Here is a 21,286-nt window from a genome sequence, read left to right as displayed (position 1 = left end):
TAAAAAATTACTTAAATCCATGCTTCCCTTCAATATTCTCAATCTATATTATAATTGAAGAGTATCTATTGACATTTCATATGAAAAATACTTCCTCCTATGGCCTCCCCTTCTACCTGCCATCTAGCCAGTTGGGGGAGGTAAGGTTTGGGACTTTGTCTCAGCAAATTATTGTAAATGTTAACATTGTATATGTTTAGAGTATTATCATTGTTTGCACGGTGAACCTTCTTTTTCAATAATGTGATGGGTTTTTTTGTTCGTTTGTTTGTTTTTGTTTTAAAGTTCTGGGATCCACGTGCAGGATGTGCAGGTTTGTTACACAGGTAAACATGAGCCGTGGTGGTTTGCTGCACCTATCAACCCATCAGCTAGGTATTAAGCCCAGCATGCATTAGCTGTTTTTCCTGATGCTCTCCCTTTCCCACTCCCCGCCAACAGGCCCCATCATGTGTTGTTCCCCTCCCTGTGTCCATGTGTTCTCATTGTTCAGCTCCCACTTATAAATGAGAACGTGCTGTTTGGGTGTCTGTTCCTGTGTTAATTTGCTGAGGATAATGGCTTCTAGTTCCATCCATGTCCCTGCAAAGGACATGATCTCATTCCCTTTTATGGCTGCATAGTATTCCATGGTATACATGTACTACATTTTCTTTATCCAGTCTATCATTGATGGACATTTGGGTTGATTTCATGTCTTTGCTATTGTGAATAGTGCTGCAATGAACATATGTGTGCATTTATCTTTATAACAGAATAATTTATATTCCTTTGAGTATATACCCAGTAATGGGATTGCTGTGTCAAATGGTATTTCTGGTTCTAGGTCTTGGAGGAATCACCACATTGTCTTCCACAATGGTTGAGCTAATTTACATTCCCATGAACAGCATAAAAGTGTTCCTATTTCTCCACAGCCTCACCAGCATCTGTTGTTTCTTGACTTTCTGATAATCTCTATTCTGACTGGTATGAGATGGTATCTCATCATGGTTTTGATTTACATTTATCTAATGATCAGTGATGCTGAGCTTTTTTTAATATGTTTGTTGGCCACATAATTGTCTTCTTTTGAGAAGCGTCTGTTCATGTCCTTTGCCCACGTTTTAATGGGGTTGTTTGCTTTTTTGTGTGAATTTGTTTAAGTTCCTTGTAGATTATGGTTATTGGACCTTTGTCAGATGGATAGATTGCACACATTTTCTCCCATTCTGTAGGTTGTCTGTTCACTCTGATGATGGTTTCTTTTTCTGTGCAGAAGTGCTTCAGTTTAGTGAGATCCCGATTGTCAATTTTCGTTTTCATTGCAATTGCTTTTGACATTTTCACCATGAAATCTTAGCCCATGCTTATGTGCTGAATGGTATTGCCTAGATTTTCTTCTAGGGTTTTTATAGTTTTGGATTTTACATTTAAGTCTTTAATCCATCTTGAGTTAATTTTTGTATAATATGTAAGGAAGGGGTCCAGTTTCAATTTTCTGCATATGACTAGACAGTTCTCCCAGCACCATTGATTAAGTAGGGAATCCTTTCCCCATTGCTTATTTTTGTCAGGTTTGTTGAAGATCAGATAGTTGTAGATGTGCAGTCTTATTTCTGAGTTCTGCATTCTGTTCCATTGGTCTATATGTCTGTTTTGGCACCAGTACCATGCTGTTTCAGTTACTGTAGCCTTGTAGTGTAGTTTGAAGTAGGTAGCATGATGCCTCCAGCTTTGTTCTTTTTGCTTAGGATTGTCTTCGCTATATGCACTCTTTTTTGGTTCCATATAAATTTTAAAGTAGTTATTTCTAATTCTGTGAAGAATGTCAGTGGTAATTTAATGGGAATAGCATTCAATCTACAAGTTGCTTTGGGCAGTATGGCCATTTTCATGATATTGATTCTGCCTACCTATGAGCATGGAATGTTTTTCCATTTGTTCGTGTCCACTCTGATTTCCTTGAGCAGTGGTCTGAGTTCTCCTTGAAGAGGTCCTTTACTTCCCTTTTTAGCTGTATTCCTAGGTATTCTATTCTCTTTGTAGCTAATGAGAACGGAAGTGCATTCATGATTTGGCTCTCTGCTTGTCTATTGTTGGCATATAGGAATGCCTGTGATTTTTGCACATTGATTTTGCATGCTGAGACTTTGCTGATGTTGATTATCAGCTTAAGAAGATTTGGGGCTAAGACGATGGGGTTTTCTAGATATAAGATTATGTCATCTGCAAACAGAGACAGTTTGATTTTCTCTCTTCCTATTTGGATACACTTTATTTCTTTCTCCTGTCTGATTGCCCTGGCCAGAACTTCCAATACTATGTTGAATAGGAGTGGTGAGAGAGGATATCCTGTCTTGTGCCGGTTTTCAAGAGGAATGCTTCCAGCTTTTTCCCATTCCGTATGATATTGGCTGTAGGTCTGTCATAAATGGCTCTTCTTATTTGTAGGTATGTTCCATCAATACCTAGTTTACTGAAAGTTTTTAACATGAAGGGATGTTGAATTTTATTGAAGGCTTTTTCTGTGTCTATTGAGGTAATCATGTGGTTTTTGTCTTTAGTGCTGTTTATGTGATGAATTACGTTTATTGATTTTTATATATTGAACCAGCCTTGCATCTGGGTATGAAGCCAACTGGATTGTAGTGGATAAGCCTTTTGATGAGCTGCTGGATTCAGTCTGCCAGTACTTTATTGAAGATTTTTGCATTGAAGTTCATCAGGGATATTGACCTACAGTTTTTAATAATGTGATTTTTGCAATCTTTTATGTAACCATGTGATATAGTTTGGATATTTGTCCCCACCCAAATCTCATGTTGAATTGTAATCCCCAGTGTTGGAGGTGGGGCCTAGTGGAAGGTATTTGGATCATGGGGACAGATCCCTTATGGCTTGGTACTGTCTTCATGATAGTGAGTTCTCATGAGATTTGGTCACTGAAAAGTTGTGGCACCTCCCCCACACAACTCTCTCTCTCCTGCTCTTGCTTGTGCCATGTGATGTGCCTGCTCCTGCTTCACCATCTGCCATAATTGTTAGCTTCCTGAGGCTTCCCCAGAAGCAGAGCAGATACCTGCAGCATGCTTCCTGGATAGCCCACAGAACCATGAGCCAATTAAACCTCTTTTCTTATAAACTACCCAGTCTCAGGTATTTCTTTATGGCAACACAAGAGTGGCCTAATATACAATGTTTATCACAGTTTTATGTACCCTGTTCTAAATTGAATAGTTTCAAGGCTCATTACTGTCACTAGCCCTTCCATACCATGATTTCTCACTTCAGGAGGTTTTATTTACTTATATTTAAATTTTGAATGAATAATTCCATAAAACTTTAAAGGCAAGAAAGTCACCAAGACAATTCTAGGTGTTGTTCATTTTGTCATTAATTATACATTAGCCACAGGCATATCTGGATCATTCTTTTTTTCAGAAGCATCTTTGTTTTATTTGTTCTCTCCCTTTTGGGATCACCAATTATCCACATGTTACACCATTATTATTTGTCTCCTGTATCTATTATATTCCTTCTAATTCTCTAGTCTTCTTGCCTATTTCCTCTATGTTCTTACAAAGCTTCTTATACTCATCTCATTTAACTGGCTTGATTCTCCGCAGTGGTAATTCCACTTTTCATTGCTTCATATGCCATTATAATGTCTGTTCTGGTCTTACTTGTTCCCTTACATTTTAGTCTTACATTTCTTTTTTATTCTCATTCTGTTGTCTTATCATAACATCTTCTATCTCTTATTCGAAGAAATCATAATTTGTTTAAGTATCCTGAAATTGCTAAGCAAATGCTCCCTAAAACTGAACTGTCTTTTCTGGAGTATGTTCAGCCTTTGGTTTGGGGAATGCTATGGTAATCTTCTACTTTTATGTGGCAGAATATTTTTTATATCCCATTTTTTGTTTTGTTTTGTTTCATTGCTGTTTACTTTAGAAATCATTCATTTAATTTAAAAAATAAGACAGGGTGCAGCGGCACATGCCTGTAATCTCAGCAATTTGGGAGACTGAGGCAGGAGGATCCCTTGAGCACGGGAGTTCGAGACCAGCCTGGGCAATATAGTTGAGACCACTTCTAAAAATAAAATATTAGCCTAGTGTGGTGGCGTGCGCCTATGGTCCCAGCTACTCAGGAGGCTAAGGTGAGAAGATTGCTTGAACACAGGAGTTGGAGGCCGCAGTGAGCTGTGATCACGCCACTGAACCCCAGCCTGGGTGACAGAGCAAGATCCCATCTTAAATAGATAAATAAAATAATTTTCAAGATATATTTATTGAGATAAATGTGAAGAAAAAAATCTTAGCACTAGCCTGCAGTTTCATCTTCTAGTGTGAAAAATCTTTAAACAAGTAAGCAAAGAAATATCCAATGTGAACTGGGGAAAGTCATTTAAGAAAAAGGGAGTCCTATCAGAAAGAATACCTTGGGGAACCTCTTTTGTTTGGGTGATTCCCTAGACCTCTTGAGAAGTACCATTTAAGATAAAATTTAGACCAGGTGCAGTGGCTCACGCCTGTAATCCCAGCACTTTGGGAGGCTGGGGGGGCAGATCACCTGAGGTCAGGAGTTCGAGACCAGCCTAGTCCACATGATGAAACCCATCTCTACTAAAAATACAAAAAATTAGCTGGACATGGTGGTGCACACCTGTAATTTCAGCTACTCGGGAGGCTGAGGCATGGGAATTGCTTGAACCCGGGAGGCAGAAGTTGCAGTGAGCCAAGACCACATCAGTGCACTCTAGCCTGGAGGACAGAGCAAGACTCTGTCTCAAAAAAAATACAATGAACAAGGTAAAAATACCAGCACATGCAAAGCTCTGAGGTCAGAAACACTCCAGTTCCTCTCCACCCTAATCACTCTGCAGGAGATAAAGAGGTTGGAAAAAACCAGGTCATTCCCAGTGTTGTACAAGCTTGGACATTCTTGGAAATGCCATGAGAAGTTATTAGGATCTTTAGGGGAAAGGACTGACATGGTCTGATCGATGCTTCAAGTTTATTAGGACTGCTATCTGAAGAATGGGGTTGAAAGAAAAAAGGAGAAACAAGGGCCAATTAGGAAGGTTTGTCAGTAATCCCAGCAAGAAATTATAGCAGTTTGGATTAAGAGAGAATGATTAAAGTTATATTTTGGAAGGAGAATCTTAGATTAAATGGATTGGATTAAATGTGGTGGAGAGAAGGTTGTTAAATAAGGAGAAAAAAATATTAGGCCTTTGGCTTGAACAACCAGGTGGACAGTGCTGCAGTTTACTGAGATGTGAAAGACTAGGGGAAGAACAGGGTTAGAGCTGAAAATCAAGAATTCAGTTTTGGACATGTTAAGCTTGAGATGCGTGTGAAAAATAGATAACATGGAGACTCTGTGGAGAAATAGTAGATGGACATAGAAACTTGAGAAGTCATCAGGATACAGAGGTATTTAACAAGAATGGATTGGAGCACCTTGGGTAGAAGTATAGAGGGAGATGAGTAGGTAGCCAAACACCACAACCTAAGGGACTCCAAAGTTTAGACATGTAGTAGAGAAGAAAGAGGTGAGAAGAGGACCCAAAGACTGTGAAGTCACAGAAGCCAAGAAAGAAAGGTGTTTCAAGAACAGTGGTCAACTTTCATTTAAAATGGCAAAATGAAGATACTTCTACACACTTCTCTCAGAAATCTCCTTCAAACAACAAAGAGAATGAGAACAGAAACACAAATTCCACCTTTAATGAATGCTAGAGACATTTGTAGCCAACAAAAATATGAAGATGGAAAGAGGTGGAAGGATAGTAACTACCTATAGGAACAGTAGAAAGTTTAACAAGTACTTGCAGAAAGATACTGATGAGAAGAAAGTTGATTGACTCTGCCTAACTCTGAAAAGACACAGAAAATGGAGTTATCCAGTACTATAAAAAAGGGAGAAAAATGGAAAACGGAGCCTTGGGATTTTGGATCTCTTGCTCCACAATATGAATGGACAACCAAGTATTTCCAGACATTTACAGTAATATAAAAATAGAGATTAAAACAAACTGAAAAAAGGAACTTGAAGAGGAAAAAAAGTGCAAAAGCTGAAGAAATCTTGAAATTTAAAACACTGTAATTACTCCTCTCAGAATGATAAGAATATATTGTGTGTATAAATCAGCAACAGGAAGCCACATAAAAGAAAAATTCAGCCAGGCACAGAGGCTCACGCCTGTAATCCTAGCACTTTGGGAGGCGAGGCAGATGGATCACAAGGTCAAGAGATTGAGACCATCCTGGCCAATATGGTGAAACTCCATCTCCACTAAAAAATACAAAAATTAGCTGGGCATGGTGATGCGCACCTGTAGTCCCAGCTACTCGGAAGGCTGAAGCAGGAGAATCGCTTGAACCCGGGAGGCAGAGGTTGCAGTGAGCCGAGATCGCACCACTGCACTCCATCCTAGCAACAGAGAGAGACTCTGTCTCAAAAAAAAAAAAAAAAAAGAAAAAGAAAAAGAAGAAAAAAAAGACAGAAAAATTCAGAGAACAAGAAAGAGATCTTGGAAATAAAAATACAACTGCAATGACTTTTTAAAACTCAACAGAGCAATTGGAAGATACAAATCAAGAAAATCCCTCACTTTTCTTTGAAATTAAGGACTTGTTAATAATAATACAGAAAACTTCCTCCCAGAATTTAGAAAAAGAAGAGAAAACTTTTTGCAATCAAATTATCAGTCCGGCCTCTGATGAGGCACATTAGGCACATCTGAATGCTAATGAATGCCAGCAGCTCTGATGAAAAACACAGGATCAATCCAGAAGATGAGTTCCAGAAAGGAAGAAGAAGAACAGAGAAAATAATGGGAGGGAAATTATTTTATATACACACACTTAATTCCCAGAATTAAAGGACATAAAACTATAAATTAAAAGGATCCATAATTACACACAATGAATATTAAAAGATCCCTAGGACACATTATCATAAAATTTTAGAACATCAAAAATGAAAAGAAGATCCTAAAAGCTTCCAGACAGAAAAAGAGGTCCCATAGAAATGACAGAAATCCAGATGGTATTTGGCTTTACAACAGCTAAATCAGAGGTGGCAGCATAGTGGAAAGGTTGGAAACCTGGCTGCTGGTTTTGAATCCTGACTCTATATTCTGTGAGCAATGATAGTGTTGTTATGAGGATAAGGTAGGTTCGTATTTATAAGCACGCAGAACAGTGTCTGGTACCTAATATTTGAGATTTAAGTATTTTCTAAATATACTTAGAGAAGATAAATTGAACAAGTATTCCAAATTCTGAGAGTAAATGAGTAAATGAGCTGCCACTTGCAAGTCAGTACCTAACTAAAACTCTTAAATAGGTATAAGAATAGAAAAAAAACCTTTTATTTTTAGACAGAGTCTCTTTCACCCAGGCTAGAGTGCAGTGGTGTGATCTCGGCTCACTGCAACCTCACCTCCCAGGATCAAGTGATTCTCATGCCTCAGCCTTCCTAGTAACTGGGATTACAGGTGCTCGCCTGTAATTAGCACCAGCTAATTTTTGTATTTTTAGTAGAGATGGGGTTTTGCCATGTTGGCCAAGCTGGTCTTGAACTCCTGACCTCAGGTGATCTGCCCACCTTGGCCTCCCAAAGTGCTGGGATTACAGGAATGAGAAAAAACAACAACAACAACATATTTTCAGGCATGCAAAGTCGCCCCCAAAATTAACTTCCTCTGCACCTTTTCTCAGGAAGCTCCAGAATTATAAGCATCACTGAAAATAGGGATTAAACTAAGAAAGAAGATACAGTAGGCAGGAAATAGGGAACCTAACACAGGAGAAAAGCAAAGGAAAGTCCCCGAATGACAGCTAGATAGCAGGCCTAGAGGGTAATCAGTGAAGATCACAGGATGGTCTTCAGAAAAATAAATGAAATGGATAGATTCCTGCCAGATTTGACCATGTCGGACATCATACTTAAAGAAGGAAGAAAAATTAGCAAAGGCTGCAAGGTACAAGGAAATGAACAAATGAAAATAAATCAGGCAATTACTGTGTACAGGAAAAACAGAAAGTTGAATAAGAAAAAGAAACAATTAGTACACTGCTTGGCCAAGCTGAGAGCAGTATTAATTTAGTCCATTAATAAAAATGTTTAATAGTGATTTAAGCAGAAACAGTGATATAACTAACTATTCCAGAGGATTAAAAAGGGATAAGGGTTGGCAGTTGGGAGATATGTGTGCTAAGCAGCAACTACCAAAATGAGAAGCCCATATAATCTCTAAAGTTAAAAAGCAAAGAGAGTATTGACATATTATTTGGAAATATGGAGGTAAACACAGGACTGGAAATATTTACCCTAAATAGTGTGTATGTATTCTCCTGAGCCTCCTTATTAATCCTAGGCGCCACTTAAAAATTGCGTCTTTGATCCAATTGGAGGGCTGATGATGTATGGTCTTCTCATAACTGTTCTAAAAGAAATCTAAAGAACATTGGTGAGAGCTGAGCCCAGGCCTGCCTGGGATCAGGTGAGGAAGAGGAAATAATCTTTATTATTTGACTTCTATATTTCACCCTCTCTCATAGGAAGGTAGATTCCCATGTCCATTGCTCTTTGGTTTGATAGTCGCTCTTGGTACACCCACCATTTGACACAGACTCCCTTTCTCTTGGTGGGAAAGTGAGCACTGATAGTTCTGTTTGGGAAAGTCCTTCTTTTCCTTGACGCGAAGCCCTATGTTACTGAGAAGATGAATCAAAGAAAATACTCAATTTGCTTTTTGTTACTATAAGCTGTACTCTTTTTTGTTTTGCTTTTTTGTTTTGTTTTGAGATGGAATCTCGCTCTGTCGCCCAGGCTGGAGTACAGTGGTGCGATCTCGGCTCACTGCAACCTCCGCCTCCTGGGTTCAAGCAATTCTCCAGCCTCAGCCTCCTGAGTAGCTGGGACTACAGGCGTGCGCCACTACACCTAGCTAATGTTTGTATTTTTAGTAGAGACGGGGTTTCACCATGTTGGTTGGCCAGGATGGTCTCGATCTCTTGACCTTGTGATCTGCCCGCCTTGGCCTCCCAAAGTGCTGGGATTAGAGGTGAGAGCCACCGCACCCGGCCCAGTATAAGCTGTGCTCTTACAGCCACATCTCCCACTCTGCCTCAGCCTCTCTCTAAATTAAGGGGTTCCAGTTAGGTTTCCAGGATTTCCTTTCTCTGTCTCTTCAGTCCGGGCTCATTGCACCATAACTAATAGAAATTCTTTGAATTTTGTGGAATTTGGTTGGCAACATTCCCTGGTTTCAAAACAAATTAGTTGGGAGCATTTTGTTTTTTTGAATGTCTCTTGGCCATTTCCAGTTCTGAGAAAAGCTTCAGAAACTTATATGTAAACTGCCATCTTTCCCAGAAGCCTGTGGCAAGGTTTCTTGATTCTCCTAAATGTGCTTAACTCATGTCTAAATATCCCTATAAAAAGTATCAAATTGTAATATATTGAAAATAGGCCTTTTCCAATTCACAACCTAAAGGGGCTTCTATTGTAATGTATACTAGATAGTGCTACCTGGTCCTGTTTTGATTGAATTATACAAGGATGTATATTGTTAAGAAGGATGTTTAAAATTTTAATACAAACAAAATATGATATAGTCACAAAATTAAATATTTAGCCACAAAAAGGAATGAAGTTATTCAACATAGATGAAACTTGAAAATATTATAGTAAGAAGCTAGACACAAAACGCTATTATCGTATGACTCCATTTGTATGAAATGCCCAGAGAAAACAAATCTGTAGAGACATAAAGTAGATTACCGGTTTCAGAGTATAGGGGAAAGGGAAATGGAGAATGATTGCTAATGGATACAGTGATGAAAATGTTTTGGAAAAGAAAGTGGTGGTGATTGCACCACTTTCTGAGTATAGCAAAAAACCACGAGTGTACACTTTAAAAAGGTGAATGTTACAGTGTGTGAATTACATCCCAATTAAAAAAAAAAAATGAATACACTCTCCCTGGGGCACTGAAACCTGTTTAAAAATTTCAAACCATAGCATGCACAATTGCATACAAAAGAAGAATTCACAGAGCTATGCAGAAAGTGACAAGCCCTAAAGCTTACTTAGAGTTTTATGTGCCAGTAATGGAATCAAAACATTAGTAAGTGGTAAAATAAAATGGAGTTCTGAAATGTGAATAGTGTGCTACCATTTGAATTTTAAAAAAGAAAAAAAAGAGGGCCAGGTGCAGTGGCTTACACCTGTAATCCCAGAACTTTGGGAGGCCGAGGCGGGCAGATCACTTGAGGTCAGGAGTTCAAGACCAGCCTGGCCAACATGGTGAAACCCCATCTCTACTGAAAATACAAAAATTAGCCGGGTGTGGTTGCACGTGCCTGTAATCCCAGCTACTCAGGAGGCCGACACACAAGAATCACTTGAACCTATGAGGCGAAGGATGATGCAGTGAGTCGAGGTCGTGCCACTGCACTCCAGCCTGGGCAACAGAGTGAGACTGTCAAAAAAAGAAAGCAAAGAAAAAGAATAAAATTTTTTTACATATACGTAAAATATCTTAAGGCAATATTTTAAAAATGGTAAGAGTGGTTGTTTTCAATGAGAACTGGCTAAGAAATGTGTGACAGTGTAATTAAGACTTTCACTAGATATCCTTCTGATTTTAAACCATGAATGAAATACACATTCGAAATAAACGAAAATTAAATTAATTTTGCCTAATTTTAGTTAACTTCATATTTACAAATACAATCTCCAACTATAACTGTAGTGTTTTCTATGTGTACTTTCAGGTCTTTAGCTTTTGTTTAATATATTTAAAGCCCTGTTATCAGCTGCATCCACAATTAAAATAGCTGTGACTTCTTGTTGACTTGACCCCTTTATCATTAGAAAATGCCCTTCTTTAATTCTTGTAATGTTCCTTGTTCTTAAGTTTATCTTGTCTGATATTAATAAAGCCACTCCAGATTTCTTTTGATAAGTAGCTGCATAGTATATATTTTCCCATTGTTTTAATTTTTAACCTGTGTCTTTATATGAAATATTAGTTGCATTATAGCACATAGTTGAGTATAGTTTTTCTCTTTATCCAATCTAACAATCTCTGCCTTTAAATTGGAGTATTAAGACCATTTACACATAATGCATTATTGATATGGTTAAATTTAAATCTATCTTATTGCTATTTCCTATTTGTTCCATCTGTTCTTTGTTCCCTTTCCCCCATCCTTGCTTTCTTTTGGATTGAGTATTTGTTTTTTATGATAGCATTTATCTTCACTAATGGCTACACATTTTTTTTTCTTTTGAGATGAGGTCTCACTCTATCACCCAGGCTGGAGTGCAGTGATGCAATCTCAGCTCACTGCAGCCTCAACCTCCTGGGGCTCAGGTGATCCTCCCACCTCAGCCTCCTGAATAGCTGGGACTACAGGTGCATACCACCATGCCCGGCTAATTTTTGCATTTTTTGTTGAGACAGGGTCCCGCTATGTTGCCCAGGCTGGTCTCAAGCTCCTGGGCTCAACTGATCTTCCCACCTTGGCCTCCAAAAGTGCTGGGATTATAGGCATGAGTTACCATGCCCGGCGTTCAGCTACACCTTTTTGTTTTAGTTTTGATGTAGTTGCCCTGGGATTTATAATATACATCTTTAACAAATCATAGTCTACCTACAAATAATTTTATACCACCTCAAGTATAGTGTAAAAACCTTACCACAGTATACTTCTGTTTCCTTCTATTGCTTGTCATGCTTCATATTTACCAATTTTAAATTACAAATTTCAATTTTACATATGTTATAAATTTTATGGTACTTTGTTATTATTTTAAATAGTCAATTATTGTGATGGCTAATTTTACATGTCAACTTGATTGGACCACAGTGCCCAGATATTTGGTCAAACATTGTTCTAGATGTGTTTCTCTGAAGGTGTTTTATGGATAAGATAAACATTTAAGTCAGTGGACTTTGAGTAATCAGATTACCTACCATAATGTGGATGTGCCTCATCCAATCAGATGAAGACCTTAATAGAACAAAGACTGACTTCTCTTGAGCAAGAAGGAATTCTGCCAGCAAACTGCCTGTAATAATGTTGTGTGTCAACTTGACTGGGCCATCGGGGGGGTCCAGATGTTTAATTAAACATTATTCTGCATGGTCTTTGGGGGTGTTTCTGGAAGAGAGTAACATTTGAATAGGTAGAATGAGTAAAACAGATTGACCTCCTCAATGCGGATGCACCTCATCCAATTCACTGGAGTCTTGAATAGAATCAAGGAAGGAGGGTTAGTGGTAAGGGAGAATTCACTCTCTGCCTGACTGTTTTTAAGCTGGGACAATGATCTCCTGCCCTTGAACTAGAACTTATGTCATCAGCCCTCCTTGTTTTTAGGCCTTCAAACTTGGACTAGAACTATACCACTGGCTCTCCTGGGATTACAGCTTCTACCTTTGGACTAAAATTTTCACTCTTTCTTGAGCCTCTAGTCTTCCAGCCTACCCTGCAGATTTTGGACTTACCAAATTTCCACGATTTTGTGAGTCAATTCCTTAAAACAAATTTTTATCTATCTCTCCATCGATCCACATGCAGCTGGGTCTGTTTCTCTGGAAAATCTTGACTAATATAATTACGTTTAAGATGGCTAAAAAATAAGAGAAATTTTATTTTATATTTACTTACAATCTTACTATGTCTGGTGTTCTTTACTTCTTTGTGTAGATCCAAATATGATATCATTTTCCTTCTTCAAGTTTTCTGGCAATTGATTTTTTAGTTTCCTTTATTCTGAAACAGTCTTCATTTCCCCTCATTTTTGACAGATATTTTCCCTGGATTTAGATTGCTAGGTTGACCTTTTTTCCTTTAGCTCTAAAATGATATCATGCCACTGTCATGTAGCCTACACAGTTTACAACAAGAAACCTGCTCTTCTTCTTATCTTTGTTTCTCTGTAAGATATCTGCTATGCTTTGAGTGTTTGTCCCCTTCAAAATTCGTGTTGAAATTTAATTGCCAGTGTAATGGTATTGATGAGAGGGGCCTTTAAGAGATCTCATGAGTGGGTTTAATGCCTTAATAAAAGGGGTTCTGGAAATGGGTTCTCTGTCTCTTTTTTTTTTTTTTTTTTTTTTTTGAGACAGAGTCTCGCTCTGTCACCGAGGCTGGAGTGCAGTGGTGCAATCTCAGTTCACTGCAACCTCCACCTTGCTGGTTCAAGTGATTCTCCTGTCTCACCCTCCCGAGTAGCTGGGACGACAGGCACACACCTCTATGCCTGGCTAACTTTTGTATTTTTTTTAGTAGAGACGGGGTTTCACCATATTGGTCAGGCTGGTCTCAAACTCCTGACCTCAGGTGATCCACCTGCCTCGGCCTCCCAAAGTGTTGGGATTACAGGCGTGAGCCACCACGCCCGGCTGGGTTCTCTCTCTTAAGCAACTCTGCTATGTGAGAAACAGAGTTCTTCCCCTCTATAGGATGCAGCATTCAAGAAAACATCTTGGAAGCAGAGACCAGGCCCTCACCAGACACCAAACCTGCCACCACCTTTTTCTTGGGAAGTCCAAGAGGTCTAGAGGCTGGGAAGCCTCTAGAATTGTAGGAAATAAATTTCTGTTCTTTATAAATTATAACCCATCTCAGGTATTCAGCTAAAACATCATAAAACAGATGAAGATGGTGCCTTTCCCCCACCCCACCCACCTTGTTTTTAAGGTTTTTCTCTTCATCACTGATTCTCAACAATTTGATTGTGATATACCTTGATGTGGTTTTCTTTATGTTTATTCTTGAATCTATGGGCTTATAATTTTCATCACATTTGAAAGTTTTATGGCTATTACTTCCTTGAATATTTATTTCAGTTCTCCCTACTCTTCTCCTTTTGTGAAAACAATCCTGTAGATTAGATTATATAATTTTGTCCCACAACTCACTGAAGCTCTAGTCATTTTTATTTTCAGTCTTTTCCCACTCTGCTGTATTTTAGATAACACCTGTTTCCATGCCCTTGAGTTTCCTAATCTTTCATTTGCAGTGTCTACATTGCTCTTAACCTCAACCTCATTCAGTACTTTTATTTCAGATATTTTATTTTTTAGTTCTGTAACTTCTATTTTTATTTTTATCTGTTCCATTTTTCTCTTCATTATTTTGATGTTTTATTTTACATCCTTTAATATATAAGATTTATAATAACTATGTAATATTCTTTAAAATATTATCTCTGTTATTTCTGTCTCTTTTTATTGGTTTATTTTTTTTCAATAATTGACTTCATTTTTTAGAGTAGTTTTTGGATTCATGGCAAAATTGAACGGAAAGCTTTAATATAGCCCTGCTCCCACAAACACATAGTCTCCACTACTATCAACAGCCTATACCACAGTCATAAATGTGTTACACTCAACAAACTAACACTGACACATCCTTATGACCCAAAGTCTTTAGTTTATGTCAGGATTCACTCTTGGTGTTATATATGCTGTGGGTTTGGACAAATGTATAATGATGTATCTACCATTATAATATTATACAGAATAATTTTACTGCCCTGAAAATCCTCTGTGCCCTACCGATTCATCCCTTCCTCGCCCCAGTCCCTGGCAACCACTGATCTTTAAGCTATCTCCATAGTTTTGCCTTTTTCAAAATGTCATATAGTTGGAGTAATACAGTATGTAGTCTTTTTGGATTGGCTTCTTTCACTTAGTCATATGCATCTAATGTTCTTCCATGTCTTTTCCTGAGTTGATAGCTTATTCCTTGTTAGCACTGAATAATACTCTATTTTCTAGATGCATCCCAGTTTATTTATCCATTCACCCACTGAAGGACATCCTGGTTGCTTCCAAGTTTTCACAATTATGAATAAACCTGCTATAAAGACTCATGAGTGGTCTTTTGTGTTGACATAGGTTTGCAACTCATTTGGGTCATGTGTATGTTTTGTGCGGACATAAGTTTGCAACTGATTTTGGTAAATACCAAGGAGCACAATTTCTGGATTATATGGTTATGGTAAGAGTGTGTTTAGTTTTATAAGAAACTTCCAAACTGTCTTTCAATGTAGGTGTACCATTTTGCATTCCCAAGAGCAAGGAATGAGAATTCCTTTTGCCCCACATGCTCACCAGCATTGGATATTTATTTTTGCCATTTTAATAGGTTATAGTGGTATCTTGTTTTAATTTGCAGTTTACCAATAACATATGCTGTTGAGTATCCTTTCATATGCCTATTTGTCATTTGTATTATCTTCTTTGATGAAGTGTCTGTTTAGATATTTTGCCCATTTTTAATTGGGTTGTTCTTTTTTAATTGTTGAAACTTAGTAGTTCTTTATATATTTTGAAAATAGTCCTTTATCAGGTATGTCTTTTACAAATATTTTACTCCACTCTGTGGCTTTGTTTTTTCATTGACTGTTTTTCATTCTTTTGACTGTTTATGTGTTTATGTGAAGACATAAAAACATAACGGAAGTTTTTAACGTAATAAATTCCAGCTTATTATTTCTTTCATGGAGTATACCTTTGGTGTTGTATCTAAAAAGTCATCGCCATACCCAAGGTCACCTAGATTTTTTTTTTTTTTTTTAAGACAGAATCTCACTCTGTCACCCAGGCTGGACTGTGGTGGTGCTATCTCAACTCACTGCAACCTCCCCCTCCCGGGTTCAAGCGATTCTCCTGCTTCAGCCTCCTGAGTAGCTGGGACTACAGGTGCACGCCACCATGCCCAGCTAATTTTTGTATTTTTGGTAGAGACAGGGTTTCACCATGTTGGCCAGGCTGGTCTTGAACTCCAGACCTCAAGTGATCTGCCCACCTCAGCCTCCCAAAGTGTTGGGATTACAGGTGTGAGCCACCTCACCCAGCCTAGTTTTTTTTCTGTGTTTTATCTTAGGAGTTTTATAGCTTTGCATTTTACATTTAAGTCTATGATTCATTTTGAGTTAATTTTTGTGAGGATATAAGGCCTATGTCTAGATTTATTTTTTTTTGTATGTGGACCTCCAGTTGTTCCAGCACCATTTATTGAACAGATTGTTCTTTCTCCATTGCATTGTCTTTGCTCCTTTGTCAAAAATTAGTTGATTATATTTATGTGGGTCGATTTCTGGGCTCTCTATTCTGTTCCATTGGTCTATTTGTCTGTTCTCTTACCAATACCACACTGTCTTGATTACTGTACATTTACAGTAAATCTCGAAGTTAGGTAGTATCAGTCCTCCAACTTTGTTCTCTTCCTTTAACATTGTGTTTGTTAGTCTGGATTTTTTGCCTCTTCATATAAACTTTAGAATCATTTTGTCAATATCCACAAATTAACTTGCTGAGATTTTGATTTTGATTGCATTGAATCTGTATATCAAGTTGAGGATAACTAGCATCTTGACAATATTGAGACTTTTTATCCATGATCATGGAATATCTCTTCATTTTTGTAGTTCTTTGATTTATTTCATAAAAGTTTTATAGTTTTCTTCACATAGATCTTGTTCATATTTTGTTAGATTTATATTTGAGTATTTTATTTTGCAGGGGTGCTAATGTAAATGGTATTGTGTTTTTAATTTCAAATTCCACTTCTTTATTGGTGGTATATAGGAAAGCAATTGACTTTGTATGTTAACCTTGCGTCCTGCAACCTTCTTAAAATCACTTATTAGTTCCAGAAGGTTATCATTGTTGTTAATGATTCTTTCAGATTTTCTACATATACAATCACGTCATCTACAAACAAAAACAGTTTCATGTTTTCCTTCCCAGTCTACACATCTTTTATTTCCTTTTTTCTTATTTCATTAGCGAGAACTTCCAGATGATATTTAAAAAGCATTGGTGAAAGTTCATCCTTGCCTTGTTTCTGATCTTAGCAGAAAAGCATCTGGTTTCTCACCATCAAGTATGATGTTAGTAGCAGGTTTTGTGTAGATGTTCTTTATCAAGTTGAGGAAGTTCCTCTCTATTCCTAGTTTTCTGCGCATTATCGTGAATGGATTATTGGTTGTTTTTTTCCTCCTGATTATGGTCATATTTTCATGCTTTTTGGGCACTGAATGTAACCAAAGGCCTAGACACACGTAGCAGAAGAATCATTTGACAAATAGTGTGGGAACTGGAAAGTAGGATACAGGGAGATGAAAATGGAAAGAAAAGAGCAGCCAGATGATGGAAGGTTTTGTATGGTGTATTAAGGATTTGGGAGTTTATGTGGTAGAAGTACTTGAGCTTGTATGGTAATAAGAATGAGCAAGTATAAAGAAAAGAATTGCTAATTAGAGAAAATGATTGCATTAAAAAGGTTTTAAACCACTAGAAGAGATAGAATTCAATATGAAGAGATTGGTCTTTGAAATGAGTAAAATTACTCATTGACTGTAACAAGAAGAAAGGCACAGAGCATGCTACTGATTCTGATAGGTTAGTAGATTCTGTAGTAAGAAGATGTGAGTGTTTCCATGTGATAATTTCCATGGTGATGTGTATAAAATGTAAGTTTGAGCCACTGATCACAGTTTTGGAAGTTTGAAGAGTGAGAAGTCATAAAATTGTTATCTTAGAGAATGCGAAAGTAAATGTACCAGGAAAAGTATCAGGAAAAAGTAAGACTACTGTGTGGCGGTGATGTCTATTTTTGATATTTGGGGATTAACATCCAGTGAGACCAAAAAGCACAGTTGTGTTTCACCCTGCTTAGGTGTAGGCATGCAGTAGCACATAGACAATTTCAGATTTGCCAGGCAAATGAGTGAGAAAGAGAGTGTCAAAGAAATTAATAATGTGCTGTAAGAGAGTGATTATAATGATGAACCAGGAAATGGGTATGAACATATGTAAGGATAGAAGAGGGGAAATGAATAATGAAAAAGAGTTAGGTTCAGTGAACTTTAAGACTTAGGAGGTTTACATATGCTGAAGTAGAAGTAGTATAAAAATAAGTGAGTGAAAATGCGGGAGGTGATAGAGAGGTGGATGCTGGAAAACACAGGTTTGCAAGATCTTTGCTAATTGGAAATGGCAGAATCAAGCCTATTACAATGGGAGCTGGTGATTGGGGTGGAGGGAAGGAAAAGGTCAGTGGAAATGATTGGGTCAGGGGGGTATAGAATATATCCAAATCGATATTAAATATATTATTTTACATATATTATTTCACATATGTGCATTTGTAACTAAATTAAAATAGATATTACAAATAGAAAAATTAGTGAATGAGATGTGAGGAAGTAGAGACAAGGGTAGATTTTCCTTTTTGAACTTGAGTTTTAAGAGAGAGAGGAGAGTGATAACTAAATAGAATACAAGATAGAGAAAGCTTTCTTTTTTCTCTGTTTATTGATAAAAATGGAGAGATTTAAGAATATTTTTCAACTCCAAGAAATGATCCAAAAGAGAGTCAAATGTTGAAAATAAGGAGAGAAAGAGATAATCCAATAAAACACAATCTGTGTCCTGGGAAAGAAAGAGCACGGTAGAAAAGTTAGCTTTAAACAAGAAGGGAGGCCAGGCACGGTGGCTCACGCCTGTAATCCCAGCACTTTGGGAGGCTGGGGTGGATGGATCACCTGAGGTCAGGAGTTCAACAGCAGCCTGACCAACATGGTGAAACCCTGTCTCTACTAAAAATGCAAAAATTAGCCGGACATGGTGGTGCATGCCTGTAATCCCAACTACTCAGGAGGCTTGAGGCAGGAGAATCACCTGAACCCGGGAAGCAGAGGTTGCAGTGAGCCAAACTCGTGCCATTGCACTCCAGGCTGGGCAACAGGAGCGAAAGTCCCTCTTGGGAAAACAAAACAAAACAAAACAAAAAAACAAGAAGGGAAATATTTCTTTCTTCTAAAATGAGAGGGAGGCAGGTCGAGGAAGGTAGAGAGTTGGCTGATAATAGAGAAAAGAAGGACATGATGTTGAAGCAGTCCAGGCAGCATGAAAGCCTTAATTTTCTCTATTCAGTAGAAGGCAATGGAAGTTTCTGAGAGAATAAAAGAGGTGCGAGTGTTGGACCAAGCAGGGCAAAGAAAGTCTGTGGAGTCCGGGCGCAGTGGCTCACGCCTGTAATTCCAACACTTTGGGAGGGTGAGGCAGATGGATCGCCTGAGCTTAGGAGTTCAAGACCACCCAGGGCAACATGGTGAAACCCCGTCTCTACTAAAAATTAAAAAAAATTAACTGGGTGTGGTGGCACACACTTCGAGTCCCAGGTGTTTGGGAGGCTGAGGCAGGAGAATCACTTGAGGCCCAGAGGCAACGCTTGCAGTGAGTCGAGATCACACCACTGCACTCCAGCTTGGGCTATGGAATGAGGCTCTGTCTCAAAAATAAATAAATAAATAAATAAATAAGAAAGTCTGTGGAATGGAAGAGAACTGGCCAGAGAGGAGTACAGTAGGACGTCAACTAGTGTTAGATTACAAAAGCAAACACTACTCACCATTTGGACCTAAGTTTTAGAATCATGGCAGTCAGCTAGCAGGTGTATGGGATAAGCATGTCCCCTTTTCATGCTGCCAGATGTTCAGTGTCATGTTTGGATGAGAAAGGCAAAAGTAAAGAGAAGGCACCTTGTATCACTTTGCCCCTAACAGGTCCTTATTGAATATGAAGTCTCCAATTCTCCACAAAATGTTCTCCTACAATAAGATCAAGTTGCTAAGGGTGTCCAGGCAGTGTACAAATTTGCTTTAATCACAAGCACTGTGGAATTCCTTCAAAAACATGCTGTACAGGTGGTGACAGAAGGCAAGGAAGTGAGAACATGTTTAACAACCTATTTACAGGCAAGATAAGAGTTTTTTGTTGTTGTGTGTAGTTTTGTCTTGCAAGATTACTTTATGCAATAGCATTGCCAAATGTTTAGGAGCAAGCCATGTTTCTAGGGAAATATACTACACTGTATTCAAAACTGTACATGCAAACCCCACATTTACAGATGAAGAAACTGAGGCACAGAGGGGGTAAGTAAGGTCATAGAGCTAGTAAACAGTGGCACCAAGAATTAAACCGGCGGCCAGACCTGGTCCAAGGCCTGAACCCTAAACTTCATCCATTTTACCTGAAATACATGCATATATTTTGTACACTTATTCACTTATTCAATAATACATACTGATCAGCTCTCTATTTGAAAGAGGAAGGGAAGACAGAAAGACCTCTTTGTCCTCCTCCTCCTTACCCTATGACAAATCTGGGTGCTGCTGGAGCCCAAGCATTCATCTGAGCACAGATTGAGAACACAAATTTAGATCAAATGCACACCAAATGGAGTCTTCTGTGAGGTCCTCTTGTCAGAACTATGACCCGGTCTCTGCTTGTGTACCTCAAAATGCAAAATGAAAAGTGAAATTAGGTTCCTCTTCAAGGTATTATTATTTTGTTGGAAACTCTATTAACTAGAATTACCCTGTCCAGTAGAAATATAATATGAGCCATATATGTAATTTTAAATGTTCCATTAGCCATATATATCTTAAAAAGTAAAAGAAATCAGGTGAAATGTTTTTAAAATATATTAATTTAGACCGGGAGGTGGCTCATGCCTGTAATCCCAGCACTCTGGGAGGCTAAGGAAGGTGGATCACTTGAGCTCAGCAGTTCGAGACCAGCCTGGGCAACATGGTGAAACCCTATCTCTACCAAAAATGCAAAAAATTAGCCATGTGTGGTGGTGCACAACTGTGGTCCCAGCTACCTGAGAGGCTGAGGTGGGAGGATGGCTTGAGCCTGGGTGGTGGAGGTTATAGTGAGCCAAGATCACACCATCACACCCCAGCCTGGGCAACAGAGTGAAACCCCATCTCAAAAACAAAAATTATATGTATATAATTTAACTCACTATATCAAAAATATTATCAATATGTAATCAATGTAAAAAATTGACAAGATATTTTGCCTTCTACTTTTTATACTAAGTTTTCAAAATCTGATGTGTAATTTATACTTATAGCAAATCTCACTTTGAACCAGTCACATTTCAAGTGCTCCATAGAGACATGTAGCTTAGTGACTGGAGTCACCATACGACAGCGCAGAACTAGAATATTACTCATTGTGAGGCAAACTTGGTCTCTCCAAGGTTCTACCCATAAGTTCCGGTATATGTTCCTTGGAGTGAAAGAGTACAACTCCATCTTTTTCTGGAGCTTTAGAGATTATCTTATCCAGCATTTTCAATATTGCAGATATAGAGCATAGGTCTCGAAGTGAAGTAACTTACTCCAGGTCATTCATTAAGTTGATGGTAAAGCCAGGAAGAGCAACCAGATGTTCTAATTTCCT

At 38.2% G+C, this 21,286-nt stretch overlaps 1 long non-coding RNA gene across 1 annotated transcript in view; it reads right to left on the bottom strand.

Moving 5' to 3' along the window:
* LOC129048305 (uncharacterized) overlaps window positions 1–21,021 on the bottom strand; it is an 80,104-nt gene extending 59,083 nt beyond the window's left edge. Inside the window, exons 1-2 of the long non-coding RNA XR_008510534.1 lie at window positions 20,965–21,021; window positions 20,184–20,327 (exon numbers count right to left, since the gene is read on the bottom strand). This is a non-coding gene — a long non-coding RNA (uncharacterized LOC129048305). The remainder of the gene's footprint in view (window positions 1–20,183; window positions 20,328–20,964) is intronic.
* Between the last annotated feature and the right edge of the window lie 265 nt (window positions 21,022–21,286).

This window comes from Pongo abelii, chromosome 8, assembly GCF_028885655.2.
Source record: "Pongo abelii isolate AG06213 chromosome 8, NHGRI_mPonAbe1-v2.0_pri, whole genome shotgun sequence".
NCBI classification, from domain to species: Eukaryota; Metazoa; Chordata; class Mammalia; order Primates; family Hominidae; genus Pongo; species Pongo abelii.
Note: the sequence above shows the minus strand (reverse complement) of the source record. Positions and strands in the feature narration are given on the sequence as shown.